This window comes from Podarcis liolepis, assembly GCF_965112155.1.
Source record: "Podarcis liolepis genome assembly, chromosome: 2".
Classification (NCBI taxonomy): domain Eukaryota; kingdom Metazoa; phylum Chordata; class Lepidosauria; order Squamata; family Lacertidae; genus Podarcis; species Podarcis liolepis.
In genome coordinates this window covers 54,207,096-54,223,999 of record NC_139555.1, presented here as the reverse complement: position 1 = coordinate 54,223,999, position 16,904 = coordinate 54,207,096, and the positions used below count along the sequence as shown (strand labels likewise).

Here is a 16,904-nt window from a genome sequence, read left to right as displayed (position 1 = left end):
TTAATGACACCCTAATCTAGGGTGGCTATTTACGATAGTCAAAAAAGGAGAAACGCAATCACTATAATAGTAATTGTAAAGAGGGCATGAATTTGCATAAAATTTGCTTGTGCACCAATGTGGATATTGACATAATTCGGCAGGCACCTTCTGTATCGATTTTAAAACACCTGCTGAAAATTTTTCTATTCTGCCAGGGCTATGGAGGCAATTAAGAATACATCTTCCCACAATTGACATCTGATGTTAATTGATATCAGTTAACTTTTTGTATGCTTTTTAATCTATGTTTTATGTATTATTGCAATAAAGCACTTTGATATTTTTCTCTTTTTTTGATATAGTGGTGAGAATCTATATCTATCTATCTATCATCATCTATCATCTATCTACTGTGTGTGTGTTTGTGTTGTAGAGGCAGGGGTGGGGGGAATAATATGGAAACCTTATTTTGGGATTGTTGTGATTATTATTTTAAAAACTAAAAATAAATGATGAGTATCAGGAATTGGTCCCATCCACGGGCCATTATTTTCTCAGAGCAAGAATGAGCTTCTGAGCAGCACAGCTCAGAGTTGGCTGAAAGGTAGAGAAGTGTGGAGAAGAGGCACTCTCTCTCTCTTGACTTTTAACAGGAAGATGTCATGCAACAGTGTCACTCCCATTGTAACAGCTTCTGGGTAGAGTGCCAAACTTTGCTTTCTGTTGTGTACTGACTCTTTAAGAAGCGAGCCTAGAAGACATCAGGACAAGCAGGCCATGTGAGTGAACCAGAATACACAGTTTCACTTTTCTGTCAGACATCTGTATGTGGGGCTGCATGATATCCTCAAGAGGAAAATCCTGAGCCTATATGGGTCACTCCCTAGGGTCAATTTTCAGATGAGTTGCACTTGTTTTTGCTTTCTTTCTACAATCGAAGTTTTCCCAGGGAGTTGCAATAATAATCAATAGCTGAGGTTAAGGAGGCAACTGGTACACGATGCTGTTATTGCATATACAGTTGTGCCTTCCTACAATACATTTTCAGCCAGAACAACAAAGCTTAGAAGATGGCAGACAAAGCCCACTCACTTCCCTCCCTTCACAGAGGGAGGGACAGGAAGTGGGTTTCCTAAAGACATATCCACCTACTGTACAGTGGTACCTTGGGTTACAGATGCTTCAGGTTACAGACACTTCAGGTTACAGACTCCGCTAACCCAGAAATAGTACCTCAGGTTAATTATTTTGCTTCAGGATGAGAACAGAAATTGCACGGTGGCAGCAACACGGTGGCAGCGGGAGGCCCCATTAGCTAAAGTGGTACCTCAGGTTAAGAACAGTTTCAGGTTAAGAACGGACCTCCAGAATGAATTAAGTTCTTAACCCGAGGTACCACTGTATATCCTAGCCTGGCTACCTCAGTTGCCAATTTAGAGCTGCAACAGTGACAACAGGCCACATTAATGAATGGGGATGGCTCACCACATATCACTTATATAGTCAAATATGGCATAAAATAGGGAGTTAAGAATGTTGACCAAAATACAAAGCAACTGGTGCCAACTTTTTAAATACTTGCTGTATGACATTCAGCAGTACATATTTTTGAAAGCAAAAACAAATTCATCTTTACTTTGAATGCCTAGTTCTTCCACCATCCCAACTTGCAATTTGTGTGGCAGTCAAATGTAAAACAAGGGTTGAATGCTAACACATTTCAGTTTTGCTCACTTCGTTAAGCATTCCTTTTGTGAAAATGTACATGTGACATGCTTTCTTTCTCCATTTAACACTAAGTTAATAGTCTCCAGATTCTATGAAACAGGTAATAATGGTCCATTTCATATTAATAGCTAGATATATTTTTTTTATAAAAAAAAATGTGCAGAAAGCCAGCAAAAGGTAAAGCTGGATTTAGTCTCTGCCAAATCCTCCCTTTGTTCACCTTAAGTTTATCTACAATTCCAGCCAAATGGAAATCCCTGACAAGAAAACAGAAATGATGTTCCAGGAACATTGAGAGAAGCATTTCAAATCTTCTCCCACAAATCCTCATGGCTGCTCTGACTGACAAAGATGCTCAACAACATGCAGTCACAAAGCTATCTATAAGAGAGATCTGAAAAGCCATGCTCTGTGCTCTCTCCGCTTCCAAAATATGAAATAGACAAGTACATTCAATGGCTATCAAATCTGCAGGATTGGCTATAATTCCTAGGAATGGATGCTGTTTGCACTCTGCCTGTAGTCACTGGTGTTGCTTTGCCATATAAATGCTACGAACAACTTGTTTTTGTAATTTATTTTGCCTTCAGCCTTGCAGGAGAGCCTTCCCATAGCATTTGATGTGAGCATGATGGTGTAGAAAAATAAATGTGTCTTCTTTTATTGCCAATTACAAATCTAACAAACAGGCAAACTAATGTTCTTATTGAGGTTTGGGTGGGAGACACAGTGAGATAAGAAGTAAATATTATACAGGCTTTGTAGCACAGAATTGCAAATTCCAGACTTCCCTACTCCACAGTCTTCTCAGCCTATCAAACTACAGTGGTTACCTCTAGTTACAAACTTAATTTGTTCTGGAGGTCCGTTCTTAACCTGAAACTGTTCTTAACTAGAGGCGTGCTTTCGCTAATGGGGCCTCTTGCTGCCGCTGCACCACCAACACACAATTTCCGTTCTCATCCTGGGGCAAAGTTCTCAACTCAAGGTAACTCTTCCAGGTTAACGGAGTTTGAAACCTGAAGCGTTTGTAACCTGAGGCATTTGTAACTCGAGATACCACCCTATGTTCATCCAGACCACAACTATCCCATGGGAAAGTTGTAGACTCTTCTGAATTTCCAAATCCTGGCAAAATGAATCTCCTTTAGCTGTGTGTAAACAGGGGTGGCATAAACTCTTTCTTAAAGATGTTATTGCAGAGATGGCTATATGTTCATTGTGCATGCACAGGTGAGAAAGCAAAAGGTAAGATCTTGGGTGAAATTCCCACATCTTTGTCCCTGGACAACTTGAGGTGCTGCACAAACAGGACAGAAACCACTCTTGTTTAGGTGCCCTTGTGTGTCTCTACAGCCATGCCAACCCTATAAACAGACTTAAAAGTCTCTTTGCTTGGGAGTTTCACCCAAATTCCTTATGGTTACCCATGCATGTCAGAATGTTAGCCAGATATTTGTTCTCTGTAACTACTGGCATCTTTATAGATGAGATCTGGTGCAGTGAAGAAAGATTTATTTTGTTAGTATTTGAGAATTTGAAAGCATCTTTCTACTGTTCCCATGGGGTGGCTGTACTCTGGAGTCAACGCAGTCCGGCAGACCAAGGGACAAACTACATGTTACATACAATCACATTTAGCATGTCTGGGGGTTTTTTGTTTTTGTTTTAAACACAGCCATGCGGAGAGCTCAGTCAGGATTGGGACAACAGCAGGCAGAGTGGGTGGTTTACCCTTTTACCCTGCACCACAATCTCCATAAAACTCACACCCCACAAAATGCTGTTTTATTTGCCACTTTACACTGTTTGGTCTGTGGCTGAATTAGATGTTTTGTCTGCTGCATCATGCTATGATGTTTTTTAGTTTTGTATTACTATCTGTACTTTTTCATATTTTTAGTCATTTTGACTGTGATGTACTGACAGGGACTGGACTGAGGAAGAATGGTGGAAGCCCCCCCCCCCTTTCTAAATCTTCCCAAGGGCAGAAGGACAGTACAGTATTGATTTAGAACAGTGGTTTGCAGAAGGGCATAGTCCAGAGGGGAAAAACTGGGTGAGGAACAGCTAGAAGAGGAAACACCAGGAGGGAGGGAGAGAGAGCTAGCAGATTCAGTTTTCCTTGGACAGCATTCCTGACCCCCCCCCCCTTCGCCTAAGACTAGATGGGCTTTGAAGTGATAGAACAGAAAGCACATTGGCAACAAGCTCAGATTATCCGATGTAGGAGTGATGTAAGTTAATGGGGACGGAGGGGGTGAACCTTTACTGGGAGCAACATCGTTTTTAGAGAGATATGCTGTGATTATTAAATAACTTATCTGGTAAGAACGCTCCTTTCATTTGATCTGCTTATTTACTGCTACCGGGGAAGGGATCCGAATCCCCAAAGCCTGACACGTACATTCCTTTGGAAATTGGTTGACTTGCAGCAGTGGCATATGTGGCACTGTGGAAGCATTGAGCTTCCTTCTGAACATCAGCACTGCTTACCTGGGTGATGCTGAGGAGGGGCAGTAGCAAGGTTGTACTGACAACTAGGCCAGAGCACCAGATGGGCAGCAGTGCTCCCATTGGTGCAACATTGTGGCCTTGACCTCGCCATTGCCCAGTCTCATTCAGGTAAGCAGCACCAATGTCAATTTCAGGACGGGGGCGCCATGGCTCCGCCCCAACATATGAACAGCTGCTGAATGGGGAATAAAGAAAACCCCAAAAGTTAAAAAAAAATGTGGCTGTTCTCACCATGTCCTTCTGGCTTTTACACATTGATCATAGCAGCGTTATGCAGAAGACACATTTCCCTCCTAATATATTTTATTACAGGTAGAACTGAAATGACATCTTCAAGCACCCTTGGAATTCACAATATTGTTCCAAAGTAGCAACCAGATGCTGAACAGCTGCAGTTTAAGCTCAGCACAGGAGTGAAGAAGCCAGTCTCAACGTTTCAGCGTAATCAGGCTCAAACAAGATATGTGCTCCTTGTTGGGAAAGATTATACAACAGCGATTTCTCCTATGACAAGAAAATGGGATGTATCAGCAGAGAGAAGAGGAGAAAATAGATTGCTGCAGAGTGGAAAACAGAACTTCTTACTGAGTGCACAGTTCTGGAGAAATTCAGAGTCAAATGAGGCTTTAGAGATCACCTGAGTTTTTGCCTAATATTTGCAGGGAAAATTGGTATTAATTAGAACAGATTTATTGCAGAAAGAAAGAAAGATGTCCCAAGAAAGAAAGAAAGAAAGAAAGAAAGAAAGAAAGAAAGGAAGGAAGGAAGGAAGGAAGGAAGGAAGGAAGGAAGGAAGGAAGGAAGGAAGGGAAGGGAAGGGATTCAAGCTGTGTACAATGGAATGTGGTTTGAAAATCCCAGTTGCCCAGCATTATTGAGAGTTGGTTTCTCAGGTTTCTTTCCAAACCCTTTTTTCTTTAAACTTGTTATAAGTCTTATTGCAGAGAAAGGAAAACATATCTTGTTAATGAAGGGGGGGGGAGGCGGGGGGGAGGGAATAGCTATAGCAGAGCCATGAATCTAAGACATACAACAATGCATTACTTCTGCCATCTGGAGGCCTCTCATAAAAATGTCCTCTCGATGATTTAATCTATCATTGGCCTGTCAAAGCTTCTTAGCTACATAACAACTAAGTTCTGCAACTGCTGCATTTCCTCCTTCCCAACTCATGAAGAAATGCCATGCCAAGGCACAGCCAACCTTTCAACTACTGTTCTGCTGGCTTGTTATAGCCCAACGTTTCCCCTATTACAAACCTGTCAAGCTCCTCTCTTCTCCGCAGACATCAGATTGCACGTCTCCCAGTTTTTCAGCCGCTTTCAACATTTGACAACATAATAAATGGGACCGTACAAAACATCCCAGTACAGATGCCGAAGCAAAAACTGATTGGTGGTAGGGAACCAGCTTGAAGGGGTTATGGTTTTCCCAATCCCCATGTGCTCTCCACATTTCTGTTACCATTAGCACCGATGCAGGACTGCAATAGCTCCTTGACGATGCTTATTAATATGTTCACTATGGCAACTGTCAATAGGGTTTGGAGTCTACTGAATCACTGCTTGTAAAGAGTGAATGTATCATAATATAATCAACCGTGAATACAGCTTGTCAGTTGATGGAGAGCAAGAAAACAATTCCCCGTGCTTTCCAAGGGTTATGAGTCTTGAAGTAGAAAGAAAGAAAATGGGAAGCAAAACACAGAAATGGGAAAACAGGGTACAAAGGCAGAGGACTGACTTTGTATGCAATACTTTCAGATCAACACTTAGCCATGACACATGCTGGGAGGTCTTGGGCAAGACAGTCTCAAGTAGCTTATACTATTTCCCTATGGCTTTTGTGAGCATCTATACGCTGTGGTTGCTTTGTTGGATGGTGATGTCGCTCAGAAGTAATTGGTTCCCGCTCAGAAGGTAATTGGTTCGGGCTGCCTTGTGGGAAGTAGGCTACATCTGTATGGAGAGGCCAAGAGCACCTCCTTTGCACTGGGGCAAGATGCCAGGACTGGTCCATGACATCTCTTATTGAAGGATCTTGGCTAGCAGGATTATGAAAGACATCTGCCTGAAGGCAGGTTTGAGTAGGGGATGTCTCATTTTTGGATTCCATTTTTAATTTGCTTTTGTTACATATATTTTCAGTGACATATGTTGATACATTTTAAGTTATTGTAGTATTTTTTTTTTACAAAGATAAGTTTGGATTGTATTCATTGTTGGTCATATTCAGAACAGACTCATTGAAATTAATGAGCATAACTAACTTAATTTCAGTGGGTTTACTCTAAGTAAAACTTTGGCCTCATCTGCACTATACATTTAAAGCAGTTTCATACCACTTTGAACAGTCATGGCTTCCCCCAAGGAATCCTGGGAGATGATAGATAGATGATGATAGATAGATGATGATGATAGATAGATAGATAGATAGATAGATAGATAGATAGATAGATAGATATAGATGATAGATAGATAGATAGATAGATAGATAGATAGATAGATAGATAGATAGATATAGATAGATAGATAGATAGATAGATAGATAGATAGATAGATAGATAGATGAGAGAGAGAGAGCACCCTTCATCACAAGGGCTCAGGGCAGTTCTAAGAATAAACTAAAAGATAAAAACACAAGTAGTTAAAACAAATCCAACTCAGTAATGACCACCGCTCCTTTCCCAGTGTAGTTTGTTAAAAGTGCTGGGAGTTGTTAGGAGACCCCTATTCCCCTCACAGAGTTACAATTTTCAGAACGGTTTAATAGTCAATCCCTCTTTGTGGGGAACTCTGAAGAGATATGTGGAAATGGCATAAGAGTGGAGAGGAAGCACTGAGCAACGACTTACCTTGCCCCTTAGGCATCAGTCTATGTAATACACATTCCCTGCTTCTTGTCATCTCTTGAAACATACATGGGAAGGAGGAGGAACAAAATTAATGTAATCTGGGCAAGAAACCCAGAAGGGACAATTTCAGCCCCCCAAACTGCTTCACTTGTAAATGGGATGTGTATGACAATCATTACCCCACTTTTCTGCCTTCTCCAACAAAAAAAAGAGAGAGAGAAAAGGAAAGCCTGGCAAAGCTGTTTGGAGCCTGATTTACCTCAATTTATCAGATTATCCCCAACTTGAATAAACCTGAATTTACAGGGGACTGTTATTTGAAGGTAATTTTATGTGGACAATGCAAATTAAATGGGAACACAAACAGCTGCAAGGTGGACAAGCCCACGGCCATCCTTCAAAATGCACACTTCTGCCAATTTAGTGATGAGTTCTTCATCCAAATAATCGAAACAAAAATGCACATAGCAGGGTAAAGTGTGCAAAAAGAACATGAAGCATATATTGATGACAATAACATGAAAATGCCTTCTATTGGAGGAGATTGTTTGCAAAAATTTATAAGGCAAAATTGCATACAAGCATGTATATTAGGATAAAATGGCATGAAAATGCTGGTAGATTTTCATGAGTTTTTTAAAAAAACAAATGTAATGGAAATGTGGAGAACTGAATTTAAGATTAGAAAAATGTGAACTAGAGAGAAGCCTACGTTGACAGATCTGCTCTTCCCTATTCCTGATTTTTCACTACTGGATCTGAGCGTGTTCTTGTTGCCATCCTCACTTCAAGCATTGACCCTCCTCCACCACTGCCTAGATATCAATGGGGTTAACACAAGACAAAGATGCTATAGGAAGCAAACTTTCCCTTCACAGAGGCTGATGGACCTCACTACTTCCCTGGGTGGCTGTACTCAAATACAGACTGGTTTTGGTTTTTTGTCCCTGTGCCAAGACGGTATGTTATCTGGATCCATATCTGCAAATGGCGAAGCAATATACATTACATATACTCAAGTTATAGTCAGTTGGAGCTGCTGAGCCACATGTAAATATATTATTGATTTTTCCCCCTTCCAGATGGTGCAATTCAGAAAAAAAATTGTTTTTAAATTATGCCTTGCAGAGACGCTGAGAAGTGCTGCTAATAACAGGCATATTTCAAGTGAATACTGACCTGCTTTTCCTCCCCATCAAGCTAATGCGTCCAAAGTGCTGCCAGTATTTTGTATAAATTACCTGCATTGTAAGAACTTAAACTAGAGCCTCTGCTTCATTAGAGCTATTTAAGTACCATCTCTTCCCAACAGCTTATTTAGGTTTCCAGTGGAAGTCATAGATGGGTGCAGAAAACAATCCAGTCAAATTGCAGGGAGAGAGAGAGAATTCATCACAATCTTAGCCCTAAAATTAAGCTGTGTTATTTTTTGACAGCAGCCCAAACTAAGTGCCTTTGCTTCGATTCAACAAAAAAGTAGAAAAATGAATGTTCATGCATTGGTCTGACATAGGCCTTGTTGAAAACGACTCTCCCTCTCTGCACATTACGAATGAAACTAGCTGCAAGCAGAAACAAGTATCCTCCCTAGGATTGCTCTCTGGAGCAAACCCTGACCTGACATCCTGTAGTATTGTGCTAGAAGGGAATTTTACATAGAGAGTGCCAGAGGAAAGGAACACTCACTCTAAAAATTGCCTGCCTGCCCTGTCTGGTTAAGAAATGGAGGCTGTGGCATTTGGCTCTGTTGGGGAAGCAGCGCCGTAGCATGGAGGGGCAGCCAGGGGGCCCGGGGCCCCAGGTACACATTTCTGAGGGCGCACTACCAGGCGCCCCCCATGACAGGTTCCCTCATTGAGGCCAGAACTATAGGGAGGCAAGCCAAGCTGTGCCCTGTCTGGGCTCATGGGGCTGAGGGGCGGGCAGCGGTGTCTCCTCGTCATTGCCACAAGGAGGATGCCACCACTAGCACCAACAACCAAGGAGAGGCAAGAGGCTCCACCTGGATCAGGAGGGAGAGAGAGACAGGAGGCAGAAGGGCAGCCTCGTTCTCCGGGGTTGTGGCTCCAGCACGGAGCAGCGGAAGGCAGGTTGATCTAGTGGGCAGGTGGACAGAGGCAACAGGTGAGGAGTCTGATGGAGGAGGGCTCTGTTCACCCTTTGTGCAGGCTCTGCACACATCCTGCAGGTGCACGCCTCCACCCCAGCTGCCCAGTCTACCAGGGGACACGACACTTGCCCTGCCTTGCCCTGGGCACCAGCAATCCACGCTACACCATTGTGAGGATGACTGTGCTCGCTTGGTTCTTTAGTAATGGATTACATTGGTATCACACCTCTATTCCAAGGAGCATAAGATGGCATACCTGGTTCTCCCCCTCCCCATTTTTATTTTCACCTCAACCTTGTGACAAAGGTTAGGCTGAGAGATGGTGACTGGCCCATGGTCACCCAGTGAACTTCATAGCTGAGTGGGGATTGAAGCCCTGGTCCCCCAGGCTGTAGTGCAACGTTCTAACCTCTATACCACATGGACTCTACCCTTGCCCCTCTTATCTACCTTGTTCTTTATCCACCTTATTCTTTTTCTGATGACACCTCTGGATCTCTATAGCCACCAGGAATCTGATGCTGGGCACCAGGCCTTTGAGGCTGAAATCATTAGGCTTTGGAGGAGGAGTATATCTAAGTAGCACATCTGTCACACCACCCCAGCTGGTGTGTAGACACGGACAAGGAGAGGTAATAGGCACTTAATCCTTAACAATTTCTTAATCCTCAGTGACCTTTAGTGCTCCTGTTATCTCAGAGATAAAGCCAGAAGGGCTGTTAGCTTCACTGCATGTCTTTGTGAAGAAGCACAGTGTCTAGCACGGGTTCTGAGCAAAACTATAAGGTGCAGGGTTTTCTGGAAGTGAAATACCAACAACATGTTCTGTGGAACAGCATTCCTGTTGAGATAAAATAGGCACCTGCTATCTGTACTTACCGGAAACAATTGAAGACATTTTTGTTTCGATAAGCTATTCCAGCTGGATGAAAAGGTCTATACTGTAGGTGTTTGTTTTGTACTGCTTTTAAGCTTATTTTCAGGGGTGGGGGTGATGTAAAAAAAAGTAAAACTATTTTTGGCTGTTTTATAGCATGTCTTTAAATCGCCTTGAAACATATGTAAAAGGTGAAATAATAGTAATAATAATAATAATAATAATAATAATAATAATAATAATAATAATAATATACTACAGTCATTCCATAATGGACATAAAGTTCAAAACTGGATCAGTAGATAGAAAGATATCCAAAGTAAAAGAACCATTATTTTGCAGGTTTGGGCACTCTGCATGCAATATCAGCTCATCAATATTAGAGACAGACTATCCATAGGCACTGATAATATTTTTATGGTCACTGGATTACCATAGTAGGGGTTCTCTGTCCCTCTGGGTTTGACAGAAGCTCAGAAGGACCTATCCCATCCTATATCTGTTGCAGTATTCCCTTTTCTCACACACAGTGATAGAACACCATTGTGGGCAGGGATGAAGAGAAAATGTGCTACTGAAGTCCACCATCAAGGTGAAAGAGACTGTCTGTCACATAATTCCAGTTTAATAATGAATCCTTTCATTGCTAAGTGTCTGGAAAACCATGTGCAAGATCCCCTTTGTGTTTGCACTGCTTCTGTCTATAAACATGAACAGATTTGTAAATGAATATGACCATAAAATAAACTGATTTCATACATAGAAATTGAATGTGCGGTGATATTCACATATTCAACCATTCACTGACAATAACAGATTTTCCGTAAGCTCCCTTTCAGATATTCTTAAAAGTAACCTGGATAGTACTACAGTACAGTACAAGCATCCTTAAACAACTTTGTTCCACATTGACAGGATAAAAGGATGAAGAACTTCCTTAACATGCTATACAAAGAAAGAAAGAAAGAAAGAAAGAAAGAAAGAAAGAAAGAAAGTCAAAGTTACCTGGATCAAACATGAATGATCTGATATATTACTTGATGCGTGCCATATTAAAAAAAATAGTGATTTGGGAGTTTCAGCTGGGAAATGGGTTATAAATCCCAGTCATAAAGAAACAAATGCCACAGCCTCCTCACCATTTGAGAAGTAAAGCAGGAATGAGGAATTTGTGGCCCAACAGATGTAAACTGACTACAATTCCCATCATCCCTGATTGTTGGTAACATTATCTGGGGCTTGTGGGAGTGGGGACTCCAAGAACACCTAGAGAACAACAAGTCCCCCATTGCCGGATTTAAGACGTTATCCATTTTGAGCATTTTTCAGAATGGGTCTAACGTTACAGTGGTACCTCGGGTTACAGACGCTTCAGGTTACCGAGTCTGCTAATCCAGAAATAGTACCTTGGGTTAAGAACTTTGCTTCAGGATGAAGACAGAAATCGCATGATGGTGGCACGGTGGCAATGCGAGGCCCCATTAGCTAAAGTGGTACCTCAAGTTAAGAACAGTTTCAGGTTAAGAACGGACCTCCAGAACGAATTAAGTTCTTAACCTGAGGGACCACTGTATTTTCAAGGATCCCCATATCTTTGTCCTGGCTATGAGCCATATACTTCTCAAACCAGGACCCAGTTTGTAGAAGAATCATACAGGTGTGGTCTCATGTATATGGCTTTCCCCCTCTCCCTCACATTTATTTTGTCGCAAATGCCTCAGAATAGGGGTAGCCAAGGTGGCATCCTCTAGATCTTGTGGACTCCAATTCCCACCATCACCACGCAGCATGGTGAATGGTCAGGGATGATGGCTTTTGTAGTCTAGCAGTATCTGGAGATACCAGGTTGGGCATTTCTGCATTTGCACATGTATCTGTATATGCCCAGTACTCTTCCAAAGCACTGTTTTGGGATTTTATCTTATATAGATTATTTAGTGCTGTTGTTACTGTTTTCAACCAACAAATAAATGTACTTCCTGTTATCCTTTCCTTCTTTTTTTGATGGGGGAAAGCTCACAGGACATCAGATGTATACATGCACATTTTGGTAACTATTCCAAACACTGGTTGGAATAGTTATATGGTTTCAGTGTTGCAGCGTGTGTCAGAGATCGCTATTAAGGGTCAAGTGTCTGGTTGCCACAGAACTAGACTATTTCTGCATTGAGTTCCTGGCAGATGGCAAGTGAAAATGCCCATGTGTTAAAAACTGGCTGATGCTTAGAAAAGTAAATGGCCTCAGACAGACCTGCCTAAAGAAAATTCTGATGGAAACAAGAAAGTAAAGGGACAGAAGATATTTCTGGAACTAGTATGGACAATCTTATGTAACAGGAGGCGAGGCTGGTTAAATACAGTAACTTCTGAAAGTTGAGTGAGAGAGAAATACACCCATCAGAATTATACATGGCAACTCCTTTCCATTGCAGTGGTACCTCGGGTTAAGAACTTAATTCGTTCTGGAGGTCTGTTCTTAACCTGAAACTGTTATTAACCTGAAGCACCACTTTAGCTAATGGGGCCTCCTGCTGCTGCTCCCACTGGAGCACGATTTCTGTTCTCATCCTGAAGCAAAGTTCTTAACCCAAGGTACTATTTCTGGGTTAGCAGAGTCTGTAACCTGAAGAATCTGTAACCTGAAGCATATGTAACCCGAGGTACCACTGCATTTTTATTTATATGCATTGCTACACATGGATCACAGAAATGAACTTAATATTAGCAACTGAAATCTGGGCTGAGGGATGTTATATTCAAAACTGGGAATATAGTAAATCAGCCCCACGGACACTCTCTCTGGGGTTACAGAGGTCTGGCATACACCAAGGATGTTTAATTTAGCTCCATTGTTTGGCTCTGAAAATTGACACGGGTTGGCTTTCTTTGGGGCTCACTCTGAGCTACTTTAACTTGGATGAACACTACCCTGCATCTTCTATTGTTGGCACATCCTGGGTTTGTTCTACTTCGTGTCAGTTGAAATCAATCAGAACATTCCCACTGGCTTCAGTGGGAGTTGGAGTCAGCCTTTAATCGCTATGTTTTATTCATCAGAGCGTAGGAAGATGCAAGAGCCTTGAACTCATTTCAGCTGACCTGATATTCCTTATATCACCAAAGCTGGTAGACGCGCTCCACCTGCCTCCAAATTGCAATTTTGAAAAGCCAAAGTTCTCCAAGGTGATGTGTAGGATTAAAATAAAAAGCCGATTTGGAACAAAAATGAGGTGTGAGCACAAAGTCACCTTCTAGACGGCATTCATGAACAAAGGTCTGCAAGCCCAACCATGCCATTCACCACTTTGAGGCTTTGAAATTTAATCCAGACGTCCGTCTGTCCGTCTATTTATTTATTTTACTTATTTACAGCAGAAAGAAGCCACATGGAAGTGCTCAAGTCTGTTGATTAATATGGTAAGCTGCCATGTGTACTCACAACAAATCAGTCTTGCACCAGCCTTTGAATATGTGTGCTGCACACAAACAGGCTATTTTGCCTCTCTCTTTTTCAGAAACTTGCTGATGTGGACATAAATGAACCTATGCATGATGGTGGGGTTGGTTCTTCTGAAGCTAATCCAATATCTCTCATTCCTCCTCCCTTTTTTTCAAAATGAAAATGAAAATATTCTGAAGTTTCGCCACCACAGGCCCTCTCTCCCTTATCAATCTTTTGTGTGTTCAAATTTAGTGACTATAAATCTTGGGGAAAGCATGAAAGAACAGATTACATTATGGAAAGAAGGGCAATGAGCATATACAGGATTTATTTTTTTAAAGCATAATATGCATTGATCTGGGACAGAATGGATGGTAGGTAGTCTACAAAGGCATTTTAGGAAATTCTATAGCAGTCTCTATTCTGGACATTTCACCTGATGGATCTTCCTGGATCAATACGTGTCACTGCATGAAATGAGGCTTTTCAATAAATTGCATCTAACAGTGTCCCAGTATTCCTCACTCAGATTTAGGGGAGTAGGACTATTGGGCCCTGGCCAAAATTTTCTAGATGTGGAAATGGTTGTGGCAATTCTCTTTCATCTTTAGCACAATATCTTCAGGATGTGAATGATTTCATTTCAGAGACAGTAACAACAATGAACACAAAAAAATGAATGAATGTAAAGTTCTCTGGGACTTTCCCATGGAAGTGGAAGAAAAGAAACTGTCCCATATCATGAATAAAATAGCCCATATTTATACATCTCAATCAAAAAGGAAGAAAAGGGAGAGGACTAGGAAATGAAACCAAGAGTTACACTTGGCTTAGAATGGTGACCATGCTTTACATTCCCTGCTTTGTCCAAGAAGAATAGATTCAATTAATTCTTAAAGAGTTCTTTGCCCATATCATCCAGTCACATTCTGAACAACCCCCCCCCCCCCGCCTCTTTTCTCACCCTCCTCTCTTCTCTCTTTCAACCACTAAGGACAAATGTCTTAAACACAAGCTGATAAGGAACTGTTCGGAAACATCTGAAACAGAGAAAACTCAGGCTTACGGCTATATAGACAAGTACCCGTTGAAACACAGGATTTCAAGATGATAATTTAGTACCTTCTCAAACTGGGCCATCTTTGTGTGTTTACTTAGAAGTAAAAGTATGACTGTGTTCAATAAGCTTACTTCCAGGGACTCATAGAAAGGGTTGCAGCTGGGCAGAGCAGTGTGTGTGTGTGTCTGGTGATAGGGAGACTCCAGAGCGGCTGTACCCTCACGTCCTATTTGGAAACATAACAGAAGAATGAGGAGAATTAGGAACCTTTGGGTCTAGCAAAGCATCCTCTTTTGGCCTCCATTGCTGGCAGTACATCTACACATGCAGAACTTTCTGCAGGTGTACTGTGCCTGTGTCCTGTGTCCTGTTCCTGTGTCCTGTCACTGTAAGTGCTTCCCCACAGGCAGGACAGCATTTTATGCCACATCCTATGAGCCCTCAGCCAACTGAATGCTGATTGTAGGGTTTCAGCTGTAACTGTCACCAATTGCACTCCGTAAAATAATTCATATGCTAGTAAATTGGTGGCATAAGTGCCAGAAACTTTAAAATATGATCTGCTAAATGGTTTCTGCACCTTTATTATGAAAAGTATACTGTGAGTTTAACAGCATTGTTATTAGGCAAAGAAAACATGTTTTCAAATGCATTTTCAACACTTCAGTGCCTTACTGACTTCCATGTAAAAATTTCAATGCAGATTCTATTACAAAATCAGTGACTTCAAAACCAAATTTAAGGTGTCTGTCAATAAAAACAGTAACATTTTGTGTTCCTACATTGTGTGAATGTTCAGTGAACAAATGCTCCACCAAACAATGTTCCGTGTAATTTATCATTACTCTACCTTTGGTAAGTACTACTGTCAGCTCTGCTAAATACCTCTGCATTTGATTGCTGATATTCTTGTTTCCCTTTATGTTACTCAGTATATTAACTCTCAGCTTGTAATAAGCTCACAGCAGTCGAAGACCTCTTTTTTTTTAATCTGATGAGTCTTGATGACTTGAATAACTTGGTCTAATTAGCTCTAATTGTTTTCTCTCTGTGATAAGAATAAATTGGTTAGATACATCACAGTTAACATGCTTTAGGAATAAAATAAATAGTGAATGGTTTGGGCAATAAATGATGACATATGGAGATTTTCACTGCAAGGCTTACAGCAGTAATCCAGCAAAATGGCCGAACTAATTACACCACCACCACAAATGATGTTGTTACAAGGAAAGAAGACATGTTGTTGGTTATCAAATGATAAAAGTAGATGTATTCAGATCTATACCCACATTTATTTTTATGGAATGGAGCTGCATCACTTTGGCCTCATATTGCAGATTCTTTCTGGAAGCAGGTTCATACATCCATGTTTGTCACTGGACTGAATAAGCAGTATATGACTTACATATGTGAACAGACACCAAAGAATTAACACTGCGGACAGAACATAAATGCTTCCTTACATTGGCTCAAATGCATGTTTTTGAATGAAGTCAGTCCCATGTCCTGCTGCCAGGCCTAATGGTCTGATTCACACTAGCATGTCCCTCATTTGATGGCTGTGTGCATGAATGACCCATCCCAGAAGGTATCTGTATTGTTAGCAAGCCCAGCATCACACCCAACATACCTGGACAGCTGCAGGGGCCCACACACCCCTCCATGGCTCAAAGGGAGTGACATACCCTTCTGGTATCGCCACTGAGATTTGCCACCTCTTCAGGTGCCTGGCAGCACTAGAGACACCAGTTATCCTCTCCCTAACATCAGCAGTGGTGCAGTCATGGGATGGGAGCCAAGGCACTTTGGCTTGTCCTCTTTGTTCCCATTTTATTACACCACCATTGCTACAAGGTAAGGCTATCCAGGGGGGAAGGTGTGATTGCTGGCTGCAGACCTTCAAGAAGATGAAACTGGAATGGGTGGGGGGCATCATTGGGGGCTCAAGTTGGAACAGGGGACTAACAGTGACAGTTCCCCCACCAGCCATCTTTGATTCTCTATCTGACATGAAACACACTGTCCAATTCTTCTATAAAAAGCAACTGTCTTTTAGATGCCCTCCCACTGACACTTGTGTAAACCCAGCTCTCATTGAAATCACCCAAACACATATGTGAGATGCTTACATGGTCTCCTGTCCGTGCAGATGTTCTTCAGGGATATTTGGGTCCCTTTTGACCTTTTGATGTTATTTTCATGGGGAATATCCAATCTATGGATTGGAATTCACCACAAACAAGTTAGCATTGACAAATGAGGAAAGTGCAAACTTCCCACAACTAATTGGGGGCTGGCTGATGAAAGTACAGCACACTGACAAAGTGATTA

General features: G+C 41.6%; 1 long non-coding RNA gene across 1 annotated transcript; it reads right to left on the bottom strand.

The window, feature by feature from the left end:
• Positions 1-4,569: 4,569 nt before the first annotated feature.
• LOC310697601 lies at positions 4,570-10,231 on the bottom strand. The gene is made up of 3 exons (XR_014521087.1): positions 10,071-10,231; positions 7,082-7,135; positions 4,570-4,731 (listed from the first exon to the last, which is right to left on the bottom strand). It is a non-coding gene; the product is annotated as an uncharacterized lncRNA (long non-coding RNA).
• Positions 10,232-16,904: the final 6,673 nt, after the last annotated feature.